Source organism: Gossypium hirsutum, chromosome D10 (genome assembly GCF_007990345.1).
Source record: "Gossypium hirsutum isolate 1008001.06 chromosome D10, Gossypium_hirsutum_v2.1, whole genome shotgun sequence".
In the NCBI taxonomy this organism is placed as follows: domain Eukaryota; kingdom Viridiplantae; phylum Streptophyta; class Magnoliopsida; order Malvales; family Malvaceae; genus Gossypium; species Gossypium hirsutum.
In genome coordinates this window covers 35,239,402-35,247,811 of record NC_053446.1, presented here as the reverse complement: position 1 = coordinate 35,247,811, position 8,410 = coordinate 35,239,402, and the positions used below count along the sequence as shown (strand labels likewise).

General features: G+C 33.4%; 1 pseudogene; it reads right to left on the bottom strand.

The window, feature by feature from the left end:
- Positions 1–1,352: 1,352 nt before the first annotated feature.
- LOC107915493 (protein IQ-DOMAIN 14-like) lies at positions 1,353–3,736 on the bottom strand (annotated as a pseudogene).
- Positions 3,737–8,410: the final 4,674 nt, after the last annotated feature.

Here is an 8,410-nt window from a genome sequence, read left to right as displayed (position 1 = left end):
TGTGATTGTGTCTCTGTATGTGGATGACTTATTGGTTACTAGTTGTAGGAGTGAGCTGATTGATGAATTCAAGAAGCAGATGTAAGATGATTTTGAGATGACTGATTTAGGATTGATGACTTACTTTCTTGGTATGAAAGTGAATCAGAATGAATAGGGTATTTTCATAAGCCAACAAGTCTTTGCATTGAAGGTCCTAAGCAAGTTTTGCATGAAAAATTGCAAACCTACTAACACTTCTGTGGCATAAGGAGAAAAACTCTCCAGCAACAGTGACAATGCTCGAGTTGAAGAGAAAAGCTATAAAAGTCTGGCTGGTTGCCTACTGTATTTGACAGCAACAAGGTTAGACATCAGGTACGCAATCAGCCTTCTATCGAGGTTCATGCATTACTACAATGTAGCTCATTTCAAGGCTGCTAAAAGAGTATTAAGGTATGTCAAAGGGACCTTAGGCTCAATGTAGCTTATTTCAATGCATTGCTGCAATGTAGCTCATTTCGCTCTAGGCTCAAGTGTTTTTAGTCGGAGTTCTAAGAAGCAACAGACAGTAGCTCAATCCACTGCAAAAGTAGAGTATATTGCAACTGCTACTGCTGTTAATCACGCCATCTGGCTTAGGAAGCTATTGAGTAACTTGAATGCTAATCAAGAGGAAGCAACAGAGATCAACATAGATAATCAGTCAGTTGTTGCTATTGCCAAGAATCCTGTATTCCATGGTAAGACTAAGCACTTCAAGATTAAGTATCATTTTGTAAGGGAGGCAGAATTGTCAAAGGAAATCAACCTAATCCATTGCTGCTTAGAGGTTCAGCTCGTAGACATTTTGACCAAGCCATTGGCTACTACAAGATTCGAGTATTTGAAGAAGGAAATTGGAGTTTGCTACTTTGTAGCCAAAGAAGAGTGTTGAAAGTTGGCAACAATGCAACAGCATGCAAGTGACCAAGCAATAATGCAACAACATGCATGAAGCATGCAAATGACTTTTGTGTATTTTGGTTGTTAAACTTTTGTAATAGTTGAATTTTATTAGTTTGATTGTAGCTTTTGTTTTTGCTAAGGTTTAGTTAAATACTTAGTTGATTTAGTAGCTTTTAGGTTATCATTAAGCTGATTTAATAGCTTGGGTACTAGCTCAAGCAAACTTTGTTTTCTTCCAATGTGATAGAACTACTTATGTACATGTAAAATTTCTTATTAATGAAATGAGAGTTGTCAAATTTGTTCTCTCATCCAACATCCGTTTTACTTCTTTTTTTATGTTTCAAACACAATTTTTTGTTGTTTTGATCATTGATTATTGATTTAAATTCAACAGGCTGGAATTTTGATGATTTTCGTTTAGTCTATTTCATACTTACATTATATGCGACTAGGGGTCTGCAGTAGTTGATGTTTGTGAGTACTGTACTGGTTGATCCGTACCCACTGTCTTTAAGGGAGACTATTGATCAATCAAGCTTGATTGACCAAGTATATTGATGGTTTTGAGCAGTGGCTCCAATGAGTGAAAATGACATCTGCATCGTTACAGTCCTTGGGACATGATTCTGTCCTTCAACTGATGACGTTCGCCTGGTTGGTTGTCTTTCAAATGAGTCTTGCCTTGATTTGGTTGCACTTTGTGATCTAGATTTGGCTCTTGAAGATCCTGTCTTAGCCATGTAATTGGGGAATAAGGGGTATTCATATGACATAGATTCCACATATTTAGTTCTTGGCAATTCTAAAGGTGGTTTGGAAATATCTGAATAGTTTCGGGGGCTGCTTTTTGATGGAGTGAAAGAATAGTCCTCAAAATGACCACTACATGCTCTGGGACTCATGTCTGTCAAAGCTGATGGTGGTGAAGATAACTGATAATTTTCTTGTTTGAAGCATGCACGACTTGAGGGATAATAACTCGAAAATCTATGTTCCACCACTCATTCTTCTTGTGAATGGTACGAATAGTTATTTCTGCTCGTCAAACATCTCTTTGAATCACCAAGATCTATCTCTTCAATCTTAATATTTTCTTTCATTTCTCTGTCGATCTCTTACATGAACCAAAGTCATATGGCAAATTAAATGTACAGGAATTTAATAGAAATTTTTGCAATGCTTCTAATTTTTAAGAAACAATACTAGGATCTTGTGTTTTGCTTGTAACTCTAACTTACTTGATATGCATACCTGAACCGGTGATCTGGTGTTGACCTTCTATGAGGTTATTGTCGCTAGCTAGCTGGCTTGACTACTTCAACCATTCGAATCCTCTGAGCTCGAGCTTTGTCTTGTGCTGCAAACGATGCCTGCATGCAACGCAAAGTAGCAATCACCTATTTTCTCACCAGGTGACCTCTTATCAGTGCCTATAACTTTACTAGTCCTTTTAATGCATTCAGAGCTTTTCTAGCCTGTTACAACACCAATGGATCCAACTTGATATTTCATATCATAATTTGTGAAATACATATAGTTTTGGGTGCCAAATTATACATTGGACGATTAATAAGTTACATACCAAATATGACCGGAAGACGGATTGAATTTTTGTGACTGCAGCTTCTTCAGCTGCGCCAACTTTCTCAGTGGCAGTAGTGGTTAAATGGATCACAGCTGCAACAGGAACGTCAGCAGATGCTACTGTTGCCACTGCGACAGCCATTGCATCCTTTTTCTGTTCATCCTTAGTGGCTTAATGGTTCCCTCCACTGAAGGCGGTGGAGTAGTTGGAGCTTGTTCTATAGAATTTATGCCCTTTGTAGGCGTTAACGTAGCTGACGACCTCTGAAAGCTCCATCTCCTTTTCTCTTTAGAACAAGTTGACGGGATTGAAATTGTAGTAGAATTATCTGGAGCAACCAACGAATTCTGATTACTTGCGTATTTCCCTTTCTCTTTCTCCTTAACTTTTTTGCCTGTTAAGAAGCTTTTAAGCCATTTTCTCGTCTTCCCTATTTCCCTTAACAGCTCTGTAGAACTCCACTTTCCACAGTTGCATCAGACAAGATCATACAAAGACGACAGCAACAAGTGATGTATAGATCTCCATGGCTATAAATTTTAGCTTTCACCATGTAATGGGCTTCCTTATTAAAGCATATCTTAATTACACATTTCAATTTTTTTCTTGTCTTTTTTGACAGCCTAATCTTACTGTTGCATTATTGTTCAGAGGATAATTTGGTAATGCTCATTAAGCCCTGAATGATAGCTTTCGAAAGAATGAAGAAGCTGCCTTGTCTTTCATTCTCAAACTGATAGCCTTTTGTAGAGGGCTATTCTCTCTTTACATTATCTGAATAGGGAAATCATTACATTTGAAACTTTGATTAAAACTTTTCAGAGAATATATTCTCTGATTACAAAAATAAAAATTACAGAACTATTCACTTGTCTTTTCTTAGAGGGAATATTTCCTGTTCACACATTATTTTGTTGCAGAGAATCTCTCATGTTCACACATCATTTCTTGGAGGGAATCTTTCTTGTTCACGCATTATTTTGTTGCAGGAAATCTCTCCTGTTCACACATCATTTCTTGTAGGGAATCTCTCCTGTTCATACATCATTTCTGGTATCATTTCTTTTTGGACCTGGTGATGGTTACTGAAGTGGTATCATCTGTAAGATTCACCGTCTTGATTAAGGATGCTGAAGATTCATCTTCAGATTCAGATAATGAGCTGAGCATTTCAGCAATGAGTTTTTTGTATTCTTTTTTGGTCTTGGCTTGAGCTAACATTGCACTAGCTGTCGACTTTGCTTGAAGAAATTTTGCTGTGGTTTGATCCGGGGCTGCGGACTTAATAATCTTGGATTCTTGTTGAAATAATTATCCAAATATTTTGAATCATATTTTTGCCTCTCTCACCCCACCATTTAGTCCTGTAGTTGCAAACTAATAATGAAATTCTAGTATATTGGTCTTGCTCATAAGAATATTTCCATGAGACAATCCAAGAAATGCATAGTTTTGAGAAAAAATGGATTGTCGTGTAAATGTGTTTTTGATTTGGTTTGGGATGAAATCTGTCAAAGAATTTGGGCCATAAGTTTTGAACTTTTTCTGGTAGTATCTCAAAGGATGATGGTCCATACCAATTCCACCACTCTTGGAACCAGTTTGGGAATTTTAATTGGGTGCGATATTTGAAATATATGAGCGAAGAATGTCTCATGTGTTGGTTGTTCATTAAGAAGGCATTGTACAATGCCATTTGGTAATCCCAATATGTAAAATATGGGTAATGGTCTATTTTGGTGGTAAATTTGGCTGGGAATTTCTTTGGAGTATTTGGGTTTTCACTCCAATCTCTTGGTCGAAGAATTTTTAATATTTGGGCTGTTGAATGGGCAATAAAATTTGGATCTTTTGGATCTGTGTAATGTTTGAACAATACTAACCCAGTTTCGACCAGTATATTTGTAACAACCCGGTTTTGACCCTAATCGGAACAGTGGTTTCGGGACCACAAATCCAAGTCTAAAAAATATTTTAATATTATTTTACGTGTTTATTATGTGTGAATTTACTTGTGTGAAAGTTTCATGAATTAATTTTATTGCTGTGTGCTTAATTTGAGAAAATGGCTAAATCGCATAAAATAAAAATTTGATGGCTAAATATGAAAGTGCTTAATTATTTTTGTCTTTATAATTTGGAGGTTTCATCTTGAAATTTAGCCAATATTAATGGTAGTGGACGGCAATGATGGCTATTATATATATATTATATATATATTAAATATAAAAGTAAAATAATAATGGTATAATATATTGAAAATAATAAAACTTAAAATAAACAAAGCCATGCATGTTATCTTTCTCATTGCCAAATATACAAAAGAAAAAGAAGAAAAAAATAGCAAGCTAGGTTCGGCACTTATTTTGCTTGATTAAGATATGTTTAGGTTTTAATTTTTAATAATTTTTACGTTTTTGAGATCGTTGCTTTGTGTTCTTCAAAACCCATGTTTTAATTTTGTGAATTGTTGATGATTTTGAAATGTGCCATTGATGAATGCTTGGACTTTGTGATAGTTGATGATGAAAAATGAAAGATATGTGATAGATTAATATGTTTTGTATTGGGATTTTTAGTGAAATTGAGTAAATAGGGCTAAATTGTGAAATTAAATTTTTGGGGGACTAAAATGTGAAATAAATGAAATGTGTGGACTAGTATGAAGACAAGGAACATTCGGCCCTAGCTTAGTGAGGGAAAATTTTGTGTATTTTGTGTTTTGTGCAAAAAGGACTAAATAGCAAAAAGTGTAAATATTAGGGGCAAAATAGTAATTTGCCAAATTATGTGTTTTTGGATTAAATTGAATGTGTTAATAAATAAATTATCTTATTTTGAATATATTTAGATCGAGAACCAAAGAAATCGGAGTTAGATCGGGGAAAAGCCAAATTAGTCAAATAATCGTCCGACTTTGATTTTCAATCTTCCGAGGTAAGTCTATTAGCTATTTAATGTCATAAAAACAATATATAAGTATGTATATGTATTTATTTTTGATGAATTATAATTTAAAGTATATCGGTTGAATAAATTAAAAGTATGATTGGCTTATATGTATTTTCTTTTATATTCGAACCTAGAGGTTTATACTTATATAGGTAATTGAATTTAGCTAAAGTGCAAAGGTAAATAAGTATATATGTAACACCCCTTACCCGAGACCGTCTCCGGAATCGAGTACGAGATGTCATCCAATTTAACTTACCGATTCGGAGCATAAAAATTTGCTTTTAAAATTAAATTTACTGTTCATAACAACACTGTCCACCTGCGCAACTGTCACTAATTTAATTATAACTTGAGTTACGAAACTCAAAATTTAAATCCGTAAATTTTCTGTGAAACTAGACTCATATTATTACTTACCATAAAATTTTCAGAATTTTTGACTCAGCACATTAGTACAGTTTATTCATTAAAGTATCCCCTGTTTCACAGCTCGACAGATCTGACCTCTTGGCGCTAAAAATCAAATATCTAATTGTACAGAATTCATATAAGGTTACCATTAATTTATTTTTAAAATAGACTCACGAAGGAATCTAAACATATAAATTATGACCTATAATTATTTCCGTACAATTTATAATGATTTTATAAAGTTAGAACAGGGGACTTCAAAAACCATTCTGACCCTGTCTCACTAAAATTTAAATATCTCAAAATATAAAATTCCTTTCCTACACCGTTTCTTTCATGTAAAAATAGACTTGATAAGCTTTAATTCTATATATCATTCACCCTCTAATTCCATTTCTAGTATTTATGGTGATTTTTCACATTCACATCACTGCTGCTGTCAAAGAAACTGCTTCTTTGAATTAGTTACCATTTAAACATACATAACTCCAAAACATATTCTTTAATAACTACTTCAATAGCTAACATTAGCCATATCATTTGGACATGCTCAAAATGATTAAGACTCTATACATGCCATAGTTTAGACATTTTGAAAAGCACATAATACCGAGATGGTTATGATAGTGTGATACGAGCTCCGACGGTCCACTATTCGATCAAGTTCAAATCACTATAAAACAAAGGAAAGAAAGAGATGTGTAAGCTATAAATAGCTTAGTAAGTTACATGTAAACAATAATTACTCAATTAATAATTAACACTTTTAACATATAACTAATCAAAACATTTCTTAGCAATTTCAATCACTTACACATACACAATCTTACCAATTTACTTGCATATACATTTTCACACTTAACATTTCATATTCACTTTAATTCATTATTAATCCCGTTGAACACTTGGAATATACACGGATACGTAGAGATTTAGCACATAAGTGCCACACTGATATGTAGCCGAAGCTACCACTGATATGTAGCCGAAGCTACCACTGGATGTAGCCAAAGCTACCACTGAAATGTAGCTGAAGCTACCACTGATCAATAACACTGGAAATGTCCACGGGCCTGCTCACACAAGCTGTCAGGTGTCTGCAACACATGCTAGATCACCCAGCACCCAGGACTCACTGTAACACTGTAATACTGGTCTCTAGTGACATGTCACTTGTATCCAATTCTATTCCTAAGTTCAACCGGGAATTTACACTTAACACTTTATTTTCAACACTTTATCACTTGAATAATTCATGAACAACTTTCCTTCCACATTCAATATTAATTCACATATCAAATATAATTCACAATTTATACAAATATAACTATTATTTACATATAACTTACCTCGGATGCAAAACGACTATTTTTGTAATTTAGTCGATAACTTTCTCTTTTCCCCGATCACTTGCACTATTTCTTCTTTCTTGATCTATATTAACACAATTTAATACATTTTATCAATATTCCATTCAAATACAATTCATACACAACATTTTGACACATTTACATTTTTCCCCATAACTTTTCAAAAATTCCACTTTTGTCCCTAAGCTCGTAAAAATAAAATTCTCTAAATTCTTAAATTTCAAACTTCACTAAATCATATTTCATGCTCATAACGGGCCTCAATTTCACAAAATCACAACTTTATGCACACTTTACCATCTTTCACACTTTAGCCCTTTTTCTACATTTTTCATTGAAATTCATCTAGTAAAACTTGTAATTAACACTTCAAACATTCATTATCTAACATCACTAATCAATTTACAATTATATCATGAATGGGTCAATTTTTAAACTTTAATTTCATTTAAATTAAATGGTAGAAACATGAAATTCAAGCTTCAATAAGCATAAAAATACGAAAATAATTAAAAACGAGGCAAGAAATCACTTACAATTGAGCTTAGGAAAATCAAAACCCTTAACTATGGTAACCTGAAACTTTCGGCAGCAAGCTTCTGATTTTTTGAAGAAGATGGACACTTATTTTCTCTTTATTTTGTCTTTTACCCAATTTGGACAAAAATGCCCTTGACCCATTACTTAGATATTTTTCTAGAAATACCCTTTTGTGTCCATAACACTAATTTATGGTCTAATTGCCACATAAACACTTCCAATTTCATGCAATAATTCAATTAAGTCATTTAATCACTAATTAGACACACTTTGCATTTTTCTCAATTTAGTCCTAAAAATTCAATTAAGCACTAAAGCATTAAAATTTCCTATCCATATTTTCACACAATATTTCAATCAATCAGTAACTAATAAAAATTTATAAAATTAAACTATTTCACTTCGGATTTGTGGTTACGAAACCACTATTCCGATTAGGCCCTATTTCGGGCTATCACAATATACATAAATGTTAATGAATCTAGTTGAAGTATAAGAGTTTTATATATATACAGGGTTCGAATTCATACACGTATATACATGTATAAATTATTGATTTAATCAAAGATATGTATATGTATATAAGTGTTCTTAGAGATTCGTAAATATACATAGATAT